Below are 16,979 nucleotides of genomic sequence, written 5' to 3' on the forward strand. Positions count from 1 at the left end.
GAAAAAGCAAGTTGCATCATGAAAACGAAATAATGGCAGATTAAAAGCCATTGTTTAACCATCTTCCCAGCCTCAGAGTAGTTTGCTCCTAGCATGCCCCAGAATCACCCTAAAATCACTGAAGCATTGTTTCTTTGTAATATGATTTTTTGCCAGACATTGGATCTTGCTTCTCCTAGTGACCATCCCTAATTGTTTGCTTCCCAAAAAGTTCCACCCAAGGACTTGGATAAAAATCAATATTCACACATCTGAATTAATTCTGATCTCATCACATGAGGATGAGTGTCGGTTTATTTCAATTATTGTTTTCAGAGCCTCTGAGGAATTGTTTGATTTTCTTCTCCCTCTATTGATGGCTCTTCTTTCTTTTCTACTCCTGTGGAAGCTTTTCTGATGGACAGCGGGACTCTGTGGTATCAGAGTTGATGTTCAAGTGGCTAAAGCCTTCTACTAGCATTTTCCAAGAGGATGCGTTTTGCCCTTTAGAGTTCCCCGAAATAGCTTCCCTTTGAATGAGGCAATAATGGCATTTACACTTATTCTGATCTCTATCATGTGAGAAATAGATCTTTCCTTCCCTTTCAACCCGATAAGGTGCCATGTGATAGTAACTTTTCTGTCTCATGTTCTCCATGAATGTCTTTTTCCTCTGAGGGAACGCTGACTTCTCCCACCGCCTCTCATGTTGGCTCATCTCATCTCTGTATTGCTGTTGGATCGTTTCCTCTGGTAGAGGGGTGAGGTAGTTGCTATTAAAACTGGGGCTAAAGCTAATACGATCCAGGTTTTGCACTTTGGAGAAAGATGACTGGGAAGTTGATGTAAGTTTCTGGGACATTTCTTTTGGTGGAATCAGCAATGAATCAGAATTAAAAGGTGGGGTAACTTTACGTGGAGGATCCATGGACAAATAGTCTCAGCTCAAAGCTACCTTTGAATCTCAGGGCTGGACAGGAAATTGAAACTCAAGGTTCTCAGTTTGCTTGAAATTAATAAGAAAAAAAGACTGCAGCCAAAAGTTGTCAAGCTGAAAAAAAGTGGTGGAAGGAGAAGAAAGAACAGGGAGGGTCATAAAAAATTAGTTTTTATTTTTTAATGTAGAGAAATATCCTTATTTTCTAATGGGAATGAAACCAATAATAATGAAGCATATTAATGATTAAACATAGAGTGAAAGACATATTACAGTGACATTCTTTATCCAGACTCTACTTTTCTCCTGTAAACATGGGACACAAAAATCCACTAGTTTGGCAATTATTATCCTGTTTTGGAGAGTTTTGTATTATTAGTCATAATGAGCAAACCCAGCATCCAGGTCTTAGTCTTTTTACTTTATACCATTTTCTAATAAATGGAACCAGGGCTCCTAAGAGAAACTGTTGGTTCTAGAAGACTAAGGAAACAAATGTCAAATATAATATGGCATCCTTAAAAGTCTGAGGAACTGTTAAAGACAGATGCCTATGCAAATAATCCATCAGTACTGACCTAAGAATTTAGAGAATGTTCTTCCAATCAGTGATATTATAGAAAAGTAATTAACTCAATAAATATTCAGTAAAGCTCACTATGTTTCATGCAGTATCTTGAGTCAGCATCCCACATGCTATGTTTCAGCCAAATTTCATCCTCTTTCTATTCATCACGTGGCCTGTGCTCTAATTTCCACAACCTCATACTTGCTCTTGTGCACAACCTCATACATCCTTTGTCAGGAATGATTTCCTCCATCTTAATCTGGCTGATTGCTAGTTACCTTCACTCTCAGGAGGCTTTCTCTGACCCTCTGGAATTAGGTCATTTCCTGCTAAGTGCAGACAAGTCCATACAATTATCTTCTCTCTAATAGAAAACACTTATCACAGTTTCTTGTCAGTGCTTGTTTTATTGAATGTCTCCCAACAGACTAGTTGGCTCCTTGAGGTCAGAGATCATGCTGTCTTTCCCTCTCTTCAATCCTAGATCCTAACATAATCTGGGATGATGTTTTATATATCTAGTGTCATAGTTAAATATCAGATGTTAGGAGGGAGAAATAATCAAATGTAAAACCATACATCAAATCCTGTTCATCCAACAAAGATTAAATGTTAAATAGAAGAGTGTAGCTAATAAATTTAATTTTTAATAGATGAAATATGATAGACATTCCTTGTAAAACTACAAATATATCAACATTTTATTCAAGTTCAAAATGAGATGATTGGAACTGCAGTCTGAGAGCTCTGCTTTGGGGGGAAAGGCTTCCTGACTCAGAATACCATACACACGGTAAGGGTCAGACCTTTGTTTTCCATCGAATGCTGATGTGTCTGGATATGGTGCCTGGACCTGTGACAACAATTTCTGTACCACAAGGGGATCTGGACTTAGGAGAAGCCCATCCAGTGAGAATAGAAGCTCAGAAATATGGAGTTTGTTACTTTATGGCATCATTGACTTATGAAGTTAATCATGTATATAACTACTCTGCAGTGGACTTTTGTTTCTCTGACATAATTTCTTATCATATCACAAGTTAAACTAATTTAATTATGTTTTCTGCTATGTCAAGAGTGAATCTTAACTAAGTTATTTTAGTTCTCTCTAGTGGCTCATTTCTGGTGGCTGTTTGTCACCAGGGAGACAAAGTTAAGTCCTCTGTTGACTGCTGGGAACCCTCCCAGTGACTTTGACAAACTTCATCCATGACCTTTGGATTCCCCAACAGATTCCTTAAACCCACCCAAGGTGTGTCAGTTTCTACAATGTTCATTTAAAGGTGGGGACCTGAATGATGGTACAATAGGCTACAGAATAAACTATGGGTGTTAGATCCTTACTTTTACAATATATTATTTTACCTCTACTTAAACAACTCACCCAAGGATGAAATAAAGTGAGTGTGTTAGATAGGTAAACTAAGAGAAAAGCATACAAGTGGCACCAACCCCATCGACTTTTGCACATTGGTAGTGCACTGGTAAACTGGTTCTGGTAGCGGGAGGGGAGAATGCACCAGACTGTAACATATGTTGGCTAACTTCTGTCATGTAAACACTCCTGCCTTTACTGATTCAAGCTGCTGACAATCTAACAACTGGTTTGTAAAATCCCTAGATGTTTTTGCACCGGCCCTTATGAATTGGAATGATCTTACTCCTGCAATCACTGAGTGTTGTGAAACTAAAGGAGATTGTCAGGAGTCCTGGCATTTTCCCCCTCCTCACTCATGTGTGACTTTCCCAAGCCTGGCATTAATGGCATCTTTTAGACCATAACTAGGCTGTTTGCAGCCTCATATGTTTCCTTCTGGGGAGAGCAGGAGGAGAAGGATTGGGTCTCAGAGCCTCATCTTCACAGGTGAATGGAACCTCAGGTGCTATGTTTAAGTCTTTGACCAGGGCTCAAAACTTGCCTATGCCTCTCACACCTCCTGACCCTCAATTATGTACCAGAAACTGAGGCACCCAGAGGTACAGCAGCTTGCTTAAGGTCACAGACACAGTTAGTAAGTGATGGGGCTGGAATTCTGCTTCAGATATGCTTTTCCTCAAAGCCAGAGTCAGTGGAGACACATCTGTGCTGTGAGGTGTTTCCTAGGGGGACAGGCACAATAAATCCAAGTGTTTTACTGAGTGGTTGTGGGAACCACGACAAAGTCACGTTTGATTCAAGACATACTCACTCCCTGAAGTCTGAAGTGCAGGAAACCTTCAGTTACAAGGGAGACATAATTATCCATAGAACAAGATTATTGTATAAACTCTGAGACCTGCTTTACTTCCTTTTTAATCTCATCCTTTGATAAATACTACTAAGCAGAAGTAAGTAAATATATAACGTTGGAAAGAATGAGAGATAACACTTACCTTCATACACTCTTAGTGAGACTGAGAGGCAGGCTAGGGATATGCATCAAGATTTACATGTAAACTCCATAAGGTCCATACATTTTCTTTTTAAAAATGTCTTCTAATCAAATGATCAGATTGATGTACAAAGCTTTCTGAACAAAGATATTTACCCTAGCTATATTTGAAAAGGTGTAGAACTGGAAAGAACTTAAATATACATCCATAAAGGTTTGATTGAATAAAATAGACTAGTTCCATGGACAGGGTAATATGCATTTAAAACTTAAGGTTTCAGGCCACACTCAGTAAATAAGACATAGCCTCTGTAGAGAAAATATTATCATCGCAAAGAACATATTCCTCTTGTGGATCAGAGTATCTTACTTTTGCATTAGTTCAGAACCTGGGAGGAGCTGATGTTAAAACAGAATTCAATGTGCAAAAAATTTATTAGGGGAAACATCTGTGAGAGAAAGCATGAATTCAGGGGAAGCTAGGAGAGAGCCTTTAGAACCTTATTCTGGTCTGAACTCTAGTGAAGAACAGAGAAGGAATAAAGGTTGGGTAAAAGCATCTTTGACTACATAGCAGTTCTTTTTTTTTAATGTTTATTTATTTATTTTTGAGAGAAAGAGAGAAAAAGGGAGAGAGAGAGCGCGAGAGAGAGCTCACAAGTGGGGGAGTGGCAGAGAGAGAATCTGAAGCAGGCTCCAGGCTCTGAGCTGTCAGCACAGAGCCCAACACGGGGCTGGAACTCACAAACTGTAAGATCATGACTGGAGCCAAAGTCAGACGCTTAACCAACCCAGGTGTCCCAACACATCAGTTCTAAGTAGAGTTTGCAAAGTCACTGGGGTGGGGGGGAGTCCTTGTGTCACAATTGGCTATCTACTTGTATTGCTAGCCAAAATGGTATATTTAACTTTGAACTCCCACTTGTAACAATGGAAAAACAGACCAAATATATAAAACATTTGCCGGCAAATCCTTGTATATCAGGTAATGTGAAGGACAGTGATCCTTGAGAGAGAAGAAACAAAAGAGATGTGAACAATGACTGCTCAGAGAAGGTTTTCAGGCTACCGCACGTGGGTGGGTGGGGGACCCAGATGGAGCCAGTGGACTTTCTGAGTTGAGAAGAGAGAACTGAGTTTCTGAGAGATCAAGGCAACTAGTGTTCAAAAGATACCAGAGAGGAGAAAGCTGCAATGAGAGAAAACCTTAGGGGTCAAAGGGTCTCCCTCATGTATTAAGCACATGTATGTGATGCCAGGGAAAGTACCATCTGAAAGGATTAGAAGGAACAGTGCCTAGTGCTTGGAGTAGGTGGTAATTGTGCCTGTTAAATCAGTAAGACTGGAAAACCTAGGGATACGTGGGTAACTGGATTAGTACTCAGAGGAGTCTTTTGTCAGTAGTGGGGAGTAAGTATCCCCAGACCTGGTGCTGCTCTAGTTCCACCGAACAGTATTAAAACATAAGTAAATAGATGAATGAATGAACAAATAAATAAGTGAATACACAAAAACTATTGAAGAAGTTGAGGCATAAACATTATTTTCATACACTGCTGGTGTGACTGGAGGGTAGGTTAGGAATATATGCCAAGATTTAAATGTAAAATCTATAGGATCATAAGAGGGTTCCCGTCAACACTTGGGTGTGAGGTAATTTCTGAGGACAGAGAAAGAATCATGTGCTAGGATTAGAGAAGACAATATTTAGTACTTGCACAGAAATTAGAAAAGTACCTGTTCCCAACAGCCAGGCTGGAAAACCTCAGGATTTATGGGATGTTAGGTAGAGTACTCAGAAGGATCATTTCTTGGTCATGGAGAATAATTAGCCATCTACTGCTCCATCTACAGCTCCAGTTATACTAAATCCTAAATGGAAGACCCAAAGAATCAAAGTGTTTCCAAGTAATTTAATTGCATAGTAGAAAAAGCACAAGAATAATTTTAGCATCACAGTAATATCCATCATTCGATAAGGTAGCATCCATTATCATACATTCAATCAAAACTTAGCAGGCATGCAAATAAGCAGGAAAATTCAACTCATAATGGGATGATAAATGAGTCAATTGAGAATAGCCCAGACTGACACAGAAGTTAAAAATAGCAGATAAGAACAGTAAAACAGTTATTATAACAATATTCCATATGTTTAAAAAGTTAAGAGCACTGAATAATATATAGAATAGTTGAATCACTATATTGTACACCTGAAACTAATATAATACTGTATTCTCACTTTACTGGAATGAAAATTTTAAAAATTAAATTGAAAAAAGTCAAGATATGTAAAATACCAAAAAAAAAAAACCAAAAAACCCACAAATGGACTATAGATGAATTGCAGAAAAAGTACTGAACTTTAAAGATAGCAATATAAGTTATCCAAAATTAAATGAAGAGGAAAAAGAAATGTTTTTATAAATTCACAGAGCATCAGTGAGCTGTGGGAGAACTTCCAGCAGCTCTCATATATGTGCAATTGGGGTCCCTGGAGGAGTGGATCAAGAGGTGGGGACAGATAAAACATTTGAAGAAATAATGCCCCCAGTTTTTCCATATTGATGAAAACTATAATCCCACAAATGGAAGAAACTCAATAAAGCACAAGTAACATGAAGGAAACTATACTAAGGCACATGATAATCAAATTGCTCAAAACCAGTGATAAAGAGAAAATCTTAAAGCAACCAGAAAGGTAAAAAATGTTAATTACCCAGAGGGATTTTTCCTGAGAAACAACCCAAGTAATGACAACGTAAGCAACATTTGCTAAAGCAAAAAGAAAACCTCTGAGCCTAGAATTCTATAAGCAGTGAAAATATTTTTTCAAAAATAATGACAAAATAATGTCCTAAATAACATCTTTTTCACATACACAGAATCTAAGAGGATTAATCAACAGCAGACCTCCCCTTATAAGAAATGTTCAAGCAAGTCATTCAGGCAGAAGGAAAACAGCACCAAATGGGAACATAGATTTCTGCAAAGCAATGGAAAGTACCTGAAATAGTAACTGCATGGGTAGAGGTATAAGATGTTTTTCTTACTATTTAAACTCTTTGAAAGATATTTGACTCTTCATGAAAAAAATAACAATGTAATGTAGGGATTTAAACATATGTAAAAGTAGGGGCACCTGGGTGGCTGAGTCGGTTAAGCATCTGACTTTGGCTCAGGTCATGATCTCATGGTTCATGGGTTTGAGACCCGTGTCGGGTTCTGTGCTGACAGCTCAGAGCCTGGAGCCTGCTTCGGATTCTGTGTCTCCCTCTCTCTCTCTCTGCCCCTCCCCTGCTCGTGTTCTGTCTCTATCTCTCTCAAAAATAAATAAACATTAAAATTGTTTTAAACACATGTAAAAGTAAAATGTATGGAGAAAAACCCACAAAGGTTGGGAGGAGGGAAATGAAATATTAACGTAATGTTCTCATTAAGTTAAATAAACATAGCTTTATTTAAAAGTATACTGTGATAAAATAAAAGTACATTTTAAGCTCAAGATCAAACCCTCAAATAACAACCAAAGTTATTGCTAATAAGCCAACAAAAGATAAAATGGAACCAGAAAATATTACCAAAAAGGCAGAAAAAGGCAGAAAGGGAATAAAGTGCATATGGAACAGAAACAAAATCAGCCTCCCAGGAATAGTCTTATCTTATTATCACTGCCACACTCAGTCATGGACTGAGAGCAGCCTGTGGGAAATGTGGTCTAATAAAAATGTGGAGATGGATTTCAGAATGCAATAGCTGGTGGCCTAAGACAATTACCTTCCCTACAGGCAGAGTTATGAGATGTACTTCCTAATGGCAGTCACGCTAATGCCTCTGTCTGGATAACTCCTTCCCTCATCCTGATTAACTTCTATCCCTTCAGTTCTGAGGTTCAGGGTACTTCTTCAGGCAAGCACATCTGACTTCTCTAAAAGGCAGATGCTGACAAAGTCCCCTTTATTCTCTCTAACTTAGGTAAGTACTTACAAATTTGCTGTAACTGCTCATACAATCATGTATCTCTCCCAAGCCCACTAGAGTGTGATTTCGGAGTTGTAACAGCAGTGCCCAGCTCAGTGTTCTTGGAATTCATAGAATACACACTCCCTCTTCAGGAGTGTGTAGGGTTCTTCTCAATGCCTGCAGCATTGTTCCTCTACATACCCTTGTTCTCTGATCCCTCACCGTCTTCAAGTATCTGCTTAATGTCACCTTCTCAACAAGACTGGCCATGAACACACCATTTAAAACTGCATACCCACCAATCAGCACTCCCACTCCTCCTTTCTTTCACTACTTTTCTAACAGCACATTACCTTTGACTGCATTTCATCATTTGTTGATTTATTTATATTGTTTATCATTGTCTCTCCCACTAGAATATAAACTCAACAAGGGCAGGCATTTTAGATTGCTTAGTTCACTGGTGCATCCCCTGCTCCAACAACACTGCCTGGCACATAGATTATTCTTAATCAATATTTGTGGCTGAAATGAATTAAGTGCCCGATGCTAAGTAGGTGTTCAGCAAATGGTAGGCTTTATTAACGCTGCTTTCCTGGTTGAGTGATACTGGACAGGAGGTAGTCAGAGAACAGTGCAAATTGCTAAACACAGAGGGAGGAAATTGCTTGGATGTGGTCACCACCATCCACCTAGTTCTACCCAGAGTACAGTCCTGACAGTTGTTTTGGACTAAGTGGGTGCCTCTCACTTCCCCAGAGTACAGGCTGTCCTTATTAGTCAGCCACCCACACCCAGCATGGAGAGGGACACTGAGGCAGAAAGCAGGAGCTGGATTGTTTGGTAGTTTCCTCTATGACATCACATCAAACCTCACATTTACATTTGAAGTGCTTAAAATTCCTAGTCATACCATGTTCAACTGTAAATATCAACAACAGATATGTTGCCATGAGAAAGAGAAATGTTTTCACTGCAACCTGATGTGTTCGTTCTGTTAAAGATCAATTAGGAGTACTGAGAATGATTATTATTGACAATCACCAAGTGTTGAACACATAAAACTATAATAAGATTTATTAGGCTTATTTAACTGACGAGGAACAGACTTAGCAAAGGAACATAGACTAAGGTTAATAGAGTCAATAAGAGGCAATGCACTGATTTACCAGATCAACCTGTGAGCTTTCTCTCACAGATTTCCAATATTCACTTTTTTAGGAAAACTGTATTATAGATAAACTTCAAATGATAGGATTGGGTTCACAGGCAGATATGAATACTTAGCTAGTTTTTTATTCAACAAACAGAGGTTAAAGCTGCTTGAGAATTCACAGAGCTTCACTGGATAGAATATGATGGAAGCTCAAAAACACTGAATAAAAAATAGTCTAATTTTGGCTCATATGAAGGTAATTAGAAATAGAATTTTCACATAATTGATATATGCAACCTAAGACACAGCACATGAATCTTTAATTTTCTACCAAATAGTATACATTGTATCCTATAAAATAATAAAGGTACAATATTCAGAGAGTCATATAACTCCAAACACACAGAAAAGAAAATAGATCACAGGCAAACACTAACATTTTTACATCTCTCTATCCAACCATTTTGTTTCTATGTGTCGGTATGGATATATGTATATATACTTTACAGCATTAAAATGTACTTTATATACATTTTTTTTTTGGTCCAGCATGTTTTGTTAAATTGTTGTATTTTTTTTAAGTTTTAAATGTTTATTTATTATCAAGAGAGAAAGAGAGACACAGTGTGCGAGTGGGGGAGGGGCAGAGAGAGAGGGAGACAGAATCTTAGTCAGACTCCAGGCTCCGAGCTGTCAGCACAGAGCCCGAGGTGAGGCTCGAACTCACAAACCACGAGATCATGACCTGAGCCATAGTCAGATGCCTAACCAACTGAGCCACCCAGGCACCCCTAAATTGTTTTATTGTTAAATTGACTTATTTTCTTTTAAAATTCAATAACGTTAAAAGCAAATATTGGGGCGCCTGGGTGGCTCAGTCAGTTAAGCGTCCGACTTCGGCTCAGGTCATGATCTCGCAGTCCGTGGGTTTGAGCCCCGCGTCGGGCTCTGTGCTGACAGCTCAGAGCCTGGAACCTGTTTCGGATTCTGTGTCTCCCTCTCTCTCTGACCCTCCCCCGTTCATGCTCTGTCTCTCCCTGTCTCAAAAATAAATAAACGTTAAAAAAAATTAAAAAAAAGCAAATATTGAACAGTGGACATGTAGAAAAGGAGAACAATATGGGGAAAATCTGAGATAGTACAAATCTCATATTAAAATCGATGTAGGGGCGCCTGGGTGGCGCAGTCGGTTAGGCGTCCGACTTCAGCCAGGTCACGATCTCGCGGTCCGTGAGTTCGAGGCCCGCATCAGGCTCCGGGCCGATGGCTCGGAGCCTGGAGCCTGTTTCCGATTCTGTGTCTCCCTCTCTCTCTGCCCCTCCCCCGTTCATGCTCTGTCTCTCTCTGTCCCAAAAATAAATAAAAAACGTTGAAAAAAAAATAAAAATAAAATATAAAATAAAATAAAATCGATGTGAAATAAACAGAGTCACTGGTTGATTGAAAAGACATGATTTTTGTGTATCAATATTATATGCCCACAAAAGCAAGAGAATCACTTGGGAAATATCTTAAAATGAAATACTGAGAAAATCCAAAATGAAATTCGTAGTGTGTCATAGAAGGAAATAGTAAAACTTTACTTACCACTCAAAATAGAATTTAAATGAATGAAGAGAACTTCAAGATAGCTTGGTAGTGAGGATGGTAGTTAGCTGAGCTGGGGATGAAGGGTGATAGTCACCCTGGTCTTCCACCCTTATGAATCCTCTAGGACACAGTGACATCATGGATCTACCTCACAATTACAAGGCTGTGTTGCTATGGCACACTAGGGGTGCCATTTTTGGGACCACATCCTATTACCTCCCTTCAATCCTAATGCCTCTACTTTTACTTTACTTTACTTCTTTACTTTACCTTACTTTACTTTACTTTACTTTACTTTACTTTACTTTACTTTTGGGGGAGGGTGGAATAAAAATATCATAGTACATAACAAGGAATTATGGTATATTCCAGCCCCAAATACTACTGACAGAGACTGGACATGTGTCTGGATCAGATGACCCATAAATTATTAATATGTTCACCCTTTAGTGCTTCTGAGGGAATAAGATTTGGGGGACACGGGGATATTTGTCTATTTTGTGTACTGCTGTAACCCAAACATCTGGAACATTTTTTGGCACATTGTAGGCACTTAATAAATCTTCCTAGATTGAACAGATTGGTCTGGCTCCCCCATGAAACTATAAGAACCTCCAGGGCAAGGACCCTGAACTTTGGAAACCATTCCTCCAGGACACTGCTAAACTCCTGCTAGGTATCACTGAATATTGACTCAATCAAGCAAATAAATTCCCAAACACAGTCAATGAGTGTTTGAATTTTTACTTTAGAGTTATTATTTTCTCTGTAGTGCACCTGAACTGTGACTGAATAATTTTCTTTAACTAAAAAACACCATTTAGTTAAAAAAAAACACACACACACACAAGTACGCAACTAATTAAATATAGGAAAAAGAAAATAAAACTATGAAATTTTTACAAATAAGGTTCAGATTGGGTAGTAAAAATGCTATAATTCTCTAAATTTCATAGAGACAGAGTAGAGTGGTTGTTTCAGGGGCTGGGAGAAAGATGAACAAAGAGTTAATTGATAAAGAGTTTCAGTTTTGCAACATGAAAAGGGTTCTGAAGATTGAGTGGGCGACAATATGAATGTACCTAAACTTCCCCTAGAAGTTGAGGGACCAGATGACAGAAGCTTGTGGCAAGAATGATTTAAGAAGAGATTTGGGAAGAAGTCTGGAGAAGATGGCGGCATAGGTGGACACAGGGCTCACCTCATCCTGCTGACCCGCTTAGATTCCACCCACATCTGCCTAAATAACCCAGAAAACCGCCAGAAGACTAGCAGAATGGACTCTCTGGAGCCAAGCGTAGACAAGAGGCCCACGGAAGAGGGTAGGAAGGGCAGAGAGACGGTACGTGCTATGCGGACTGGCGGGAGGGAGCTGAGGCAGTGGAGGGGCAGCCCGCCCTTCAAAGCAGAGCCCCTGAAGTGTGGCTTGCAAAAGCAGAGCAGCCGGATGGAGTGAGTTCTGACAGCCAATGGGACTTAACATCTGGAAGGTTAAAAGTCAACAGCTCTGCTCTCAGAGAGCAGGTAGGCCAAGAGGACACTGGGAGGGAGAGTTGTTGAGCCCCGGGAGACAGAGCTCAGCTTGGCAGGGGAAAAAAGCCCCCTGGGAAGCACCATCTCCCTCTCCCATCCCCCAGGCGATATTCCAAAGGGAACCAGTTCCCGGCACGGAACTTGCTATCACCACACAAATGCCCAACGCTGTGCTTCCGTGGATCCATCCCTCCACTGGGCCTGCCTCCCTCCTGGTGCTGCAGGGCCCCTCCCGCAGGGGACCACTGACGGCAAAGTGAGCTAAGCCTACACCTCCCGCGCCTGTGCACCTTGGATCCACCCTGGCTAATACACCAGGTCCCATTGAAGCAGCACCACAGGCTTGGCAGTGTGCAAGCAGCCCAGACAGGGGCCACATCACTCCACAGTGAGTCCTGCCCCTGGGAGAGGGGAACATAAGGTACACACCAGTCTGACTGTGGCCCCAGCGGTGGGCTGGGGGCAGACATCGGGTCCGACTGCAGCCCCGACCACCAACACAAGTTCCTTCCGACAGCACAGGGGAAGTGCCCTGCAGTTTGGAGCTACCACAGGGACTACGCAAAATGATGAAATGGAAGAATTCTCCTCAAAAGAAACTCCAGGAAGTACCGACAGCTAACAAAGTGATCAAACCCGATTTAAGCAATATAATGGAACAAGAATTTAGAATAATCATCATAAAATTAATCTCTGGGCTTGAAAAAAGCATAGAGGACAGCAGAGAATCTATTGCTACAGAGATCAAGGGGCTAAGAAATAGTCATGAGGAGCTGAAAAATGCTATAAATGAGGTGCAAAATAAAATGGAGGTGGCCATAGCATGGATTGAAATGCTATGGAAGAGGAGAGAATAGGTGAATTAGAAGATAAAATTATGGAAAAAGAGGAAGCTGAGAAAAAGAGAGATAAAAAAATCCAGGAGTATGAGGAGAGAGTTAGAGAACTAAGTGATGCAATCAAATGGAACAATATCTGTATCATAGGAATTCCAGAAAAGGAAGAGAGAGAGAAAGGGGCTGAAGGAGTACATGAACAAATCATAGCTGAGAACTTCCCTGATCTGGGGAAGGAAACAGGCATTGAATTCCAAGAGGCACAGAGAACTCCCTTCAGACGTCACCTGAATCTATCTTCTGCACGACATATCATAGTGAACCTGGCAAACTACAAGGATAAGGAGAGAATTCTGAAAGCAGCTAGGGATAAATGGGCCCTAACATACAAAGGTAGACACATAAAGGTAGTAGCAGATCTATCTACTGAAACTTGGCAGGACAGAAAGGAATGGCAGGAAATCTTCAATGTGCTGAACAGAAAAAAATATGCAGCCAAGAATCCTTTATCCGGCAAGTCTGTCGTTCAGAATAGAAGGAGAGATAAAGGTTTTCCCAAACAAACAAAAACTGAAGGAATTCATCACCACTAAACCAGCCCTACAAGAGATCCTAAGGGGGAATCTGTAAGTGAAATGTTGCAAGGACCACCAAGTACCAGAGACATCACTACAAGCATGAAACCTACAGATATCACAATGACTCTAAACCCATATCTGTCAATAATAACACTGAATGTAAATGGATTAAATGCTCCAACCAAAAGACATAGGGTATCAGAATGGATAAAAAAAAAAAAAGACCCATCTATTTGCTGTCTACAAGAGGCACATTTTAGACCCGAGGACACCTTCAGATTGAAAGTGAGGGGATGGAGAACTATCTATCATGCTACTGGAAGTCAAAAGAAAGCTGGAGTAGCTGTACTTATATCAGACAAACTAGACTTTAAATTAAAGGCTGTAACAAGAGATAAAGAAGGGCATTATATAATAATTACAGGGTCTATCCATCAGGAAGAGCTAACAATTAAAAATGTCTATGCGCCGAATACGGGAGCCCTCAAATATATAAAACAATTCATCACAAATGTAAGCAACCTTATTGATAAGAATGTAGTAATCTCAGGGGACTTTAATACCCCACTAACAACAATGGATAGATCATCTAGATGCAGGATCAACAAAGAAACAAGGGCCCTGAATGATACATTGGATCAGATGGACTTGGCAGATATGTTTAGAACTCTGCATCCCAAAGCAAGAGAACATACTTTCTTCTCCAGCGCACATGGGACATTCTCCAAGATAGATCACATACTGGGTCACAAAAAGGCCCTTCATAAGTATACAAGAATTGAGATCATACCATGCACACTTTCAGACCACAATGCTATAAAACTTGAAATCAACCACAGGAAAAAGTCTGGAAAACCTCCAAAAGCATGGAGATTAAAGAGCACCCTACTAAAGAAGGAGTGGGTCAACCAGGCAATTAGAGAAGAAATTAAAAATATATGGAAACAAATGAAAATGAAAAGACAACAATCCATGCCCTTTGGGATGCAGCAAAGGCAGTCCTGAGAAGAAAATACATTGCAATCCAGGCCTATCTCAAGAAACAAGAAAAATCCCAAATACAAAATCTAACAGCACACCTAAAGGAAATAGAAGCAGAACAGCAAAGACACCCCAAACCCAGCAGAAGAAGAGAAATAATAAAGATCAGAGCAGAAATAAACAATAGAGAATCTAAAAAAAACTGTAGAGCAGATCAATGAAACCAAGAGTTGGTTTTTTGAAAAAATAAACAAAATTGATAAACCTCTAGCCAGGCTACTCAAAAAGAAAAAGGAGATGACCCAAATAGATAAAATCATGAATGAAAGTGGAATTATTACCATCAATCCCTCAGAAATACAAGCAGTTATCAGGGAATACAATGAAAAGTTATATGCCAGCAAACTGGACAACCTGGAAGAAATGGACAAATTCCTAAGCACTCACACACTTCCAAAACTCAAACAGGAACACATAGAAAATTTGAACAGACCCATAACCAGGGAAGAAATTGAATCAGTTATCAAAAATCTCCCAACAAATAAGAGTCCAGGACCACATGGCTTCCCAGGGGAATTCTTCCAGACATTTAAAGCAGAGATAATACCTATCCTTCTTAAGCTGTTCCAAAAAATAGAAAGGGAAGAAAAACTTCCAGACTCATTCTATGAAGCCAGCATTACTTTGATTCCTAAAGCAGACAGAGACCCAGCAAAAAAAAGAGAACTACAGGCCAATATCCCTGGTGAATATGGATGCAAAAATTCTCAATAAGGTACTAGCAAGTCGAATTCAACAACATATAAAAAGAATTATTCACCATGATCAAGTGGGATTCATTCCTGGGCTGCAAGCTGGTTCCACATTCTCAAATCAATCAATGTGATACATCACATTAATAAAAGAAAAGAAAAGAACCATGTGATCCTATTGATCAATGCAGAAAAAGCAATTGCAAAATTCAGCATCCTTTCTTCATAAAAACCCTCGAGAAAGTCGGGATAGAAGGAACATACTTAAACATCATAAAAGCCATTTATGAAAAGCCCACAGCTAACATCATCCTCAATGGGGAAAAACTGAGAGCTTTCCCCCTGAGATCAGGAACACGACAGGGATGTCCAATCTCACCGCTGTTGTGTAACATAGTGTTGGAAGTTCTAGCATCAGTAATCAGACATCAAAAGGAAATCAAAGACATCAAAATTGGCAAAAATGAAGTGAAGCTTTCACTTTTTGCAGATGACATGATATTGTACATGGAAAACCCGATAGACTCCACCAAAAGTCTGCTAGAACTGATACAGGAATTCAGCAAAGTCGCAGGATGCAAAATCCATGACACAAATCACTTGCATTCTTATACACTAACAATGAAGGAACAGAAAGACAAATAAAGAAACTGATCCCATTCACAAATGCACCAAGAAGCGTAAAATACCTAGGAATAAATCTAACCAAAATGTACAAGATCTGTATCCTGAAAACTATACATAGCTTATGAAGGAAATTGAGGAAGATACAAACAAACGGAAAAATATTCTGTGCTCATGGATTGGAAGAATAAATATTGTTAAAATGTCAATACTACCCAAAGCTATCTACACATTCAATGCAATCCCAATCAAAATTACACCAGCATTCTTCTCGAAGCTAGAACAAGCAATCCTAAAATTCATATGGAACCACAAAAGGCCCCGAATAGCCAAAGTAATTTTGAAGAAGACCAAAGCGGGAGGCATCACAATCCCAGACTTTAGCCTCTACTACAAAGCTGTAATCATCAAGACAGCATGGTATTGGCACAAAAGCAGACACATAGACCAACGGAATAGAATAGAGACTCCAGAATTAGACCCACAAAAGTATGGCCAAGTAATCTTTGACGAAGCAGGAATGAACATCCAATGGAAAAAAGACAGTCTCTTTAACAAATGGTGCTGGGAGAACTGGACAGCAACATGCAGAAGAATGAAACTAGACCACTTTCTCACACCATTCACACAAATAAACTCAAAGTGGATGAAGGACCTGAGTATGAGACAGGAAGGCATCAAAACCCTAGAGGAGAAAGCAGGACAAAACCTCTCTGACCTCAGCCGCAGCAATTTCTTACTTGACACGTCTCCAAAGGCAAGGGAATTAATTAAAAGCAAAAATGAACTATTGGGACCTCATCAAGATAAAAAGCTTCTGCACTGCAAAGCAAACAATCAACAAAACGAAAAGGCAACCAACGGAATGGGAAAAGATATTTGCAAATGACATATCGGACAAAGGGCTAGTATCCAAAATCTATAAAGAACTCACCAAACTCCACACCTGAAAAACAAATAATCCAGTGAAGAAATGGGCAGAAGACATGAATAGACACTTCTCTAAAAGAAGACATCCAGATGGCCAACAGGCACACGAAGAGATGCTCAATGTCACTCCTCATCAGGGAAATACAAATCAAAACATGATTTATCTGGTTTTGATACATA

At 39.7% G+C, this 16,979-nt stretch overlaps 1 long non-coding RNA gene and 1 other non-coding gene across 2 annotated transcripts; both read right to left on the bottom strand.

The window, feature by feature from the left end:
* Positions 1-256: 256 nt before the first annotated feature.
* LOC131502741 (uncharacterized) lies at positions 257-10,692 on the bottom strand. The gene is made up of 3 exons (XR_009257154.1): positions 10,563-10,692; positions 5,594-5,728; positions 257-1,030 (listed from the first exon to the last, which is right to left on the bottom strand). It is a non-coding gene; the product is annotated as an uncharacterized LOC131502741 (long non-coding RNA).
* On the bottom strand, positions 9,678-9,762 carry TRNAH-AUG (transfer RNA histidin (anticodon AUG)). The gene has a single exon. It is a non-coding gene; the product is annotated as a tRNA-His (tRNA).
* Positions 10,693-16,979: the final 6,287 nt, after the last annotated feature.

This window comes from Neofelis nebulosa, chromosome X (genome assembly GCF_028018385.1).
Source record: "Neofelis nebulosa isolate mNeoNeb1 chromosome X, mNeoNeb1.pri, whole genome shotgun sequence".
Classification (NCBI taxonomy): Eukaryota; Metazoa; Chordata; class Mammalia; order Carnivora; family Felidae; genus Neofelis; species Neofelis nebulosa.